At 47.4% G+C, this 1352-nt stretch overlaps 1 non-coding gene across 1 annotated transcript; it reads right to left on the bottom strand.

Moving 5' to 3' along the window:
• Positions 1-542: 542 nt before the first annotated feature.
• On the bottom strand, positions 543-648 carry LOC122039342. The gene has a single exon (XR_006128179.1). It is a non-coding gene; the product is annotated as a small nucleolar RNA R71 (small nucleolar RNA).
• Positions 649-1352: the final 704 nt, after the last annotated feature.

The raw sequence follows: 1352 nt of genomic DNA, 5'->3' as shown, positions 1-1352 counted from the left end.
GAGAAGGAGGTGGCGCGTCTCCCTCGCGGCAGCGACATGTCTCAGCCGACTGTGGCCCAGATCGAGAATGAAGAGAAGGGCGAGAAGAGCAAGGACAATCCCTGTTGGTCGGATGGTGATCGGCGTCGGAGAGGATGAGGAGGAGAGGCTCAAGGGGAGTGCGCAAGATGGTGGCGCCGACGTACGAGAGATCCCAGTGTCCAGAGGAGCAGGAGGAGGAAGGAGAGTACGGCGGCGGGGATAAGAGTGAAGAGTTGCCGGCGTCGAACAGTGCTGGCGTCAAAGAAGGCCAAGGTGGCCTCTCCTGCACGGTCTCCCTGGCGGCGGCCGCCCAGAACCACGAGACCCCCCCTTATTGCTGGTGAACAGTGCCCACTTTTAAAGCCAAAACCTAACTCATGTCAAATGTCCACTATGCCCTCCTCTCTTATCTCTTCACCGCATCACAGTGGCTAAATTCCCTTCCAGCAAACAACATTACATATTAGGAGCAGTGTGAACAGAAATTCTTGGACAAATTCTATCACCAAGCAAAACTGCTCATATGAGAAATTTGATTGCAAGCTTCAAACAGATAGACTCAAAATCATTATTTGAAGCCTAGGACAGATTCAAAAGTATGTTGAGATAGTGCCCCCATCATGGCCTTGAGAAATGGTTGGTTCTACACACCTTCTACAATAGAATCAACTATCACACGAAGGTATCCCTCGACTCTACAGCAGGAGGAGCACTAATGAACAAGAGCCTTGATGAAGCTGAAGAGATCATAGAGAATGTGGCACAGAACCACCATAAGTGGGCAACTGAAAGATCTTGTGACTCTTTCTCAGGAAATCCAATAAAGGCGTCAGGAAAATTCGACGTAGATGCAGTCACACTCATGTCTGTGAAGCTGGACGCTCTGACCAAGAAGCTTGAGGCCATGGGAAACAACACGGCTAATGCAATAGTTTGTGTTTGCGAAACTTGCGGAAGTACGGATCATGCTCAAGATACTTGCCCCTTGGGGACAATACAATCACAGATAAACCAACTTGAGTAATGCAATGTGATAGTCAGTTACAATCAGAAGCAAAACAATCCGTACTCCAACACATATAACCCTGGATGGAGGAATCACCCAAATTTCTCATATCAGAATAACTAGGACCAAGGGCTAGCAAAATAAAGCTATCAACCTGGGCAACAGAGTTACCCATCTAGACAATAGACTTATCAACGACAACCTTCACAGCTGTCCAGAATCGAAAAGATGCTTGAAGAAGCCCTCTCATAGCAAAAGGAGATGAAGAATGAGATCAAGCAATTGGCTCAAAGAATGGAAAATTCTGAGAAACATCAAAAGATGC

Source organism: Zingiber officinale, chromosome 1A (genome assembly GCF_018446385.1).
Source record: "Zingiber officinale cultivar Zhangliang chromosome 1A, Zo_v1.1, whole genome shotgun sequence".
In the NCBI taxonomy this organism is placed as follows: Eukaryota; Viridiplantae; Streptophyta; class Magnoliopsida; order Zingiberales; family Zingiberaceae; genus Zingiber; species Zingiber officinale.
Note: the sequence above shows the minus strand (reverse complement) of the source record. Positions and strands in the feature narration are given on the sequence as shown.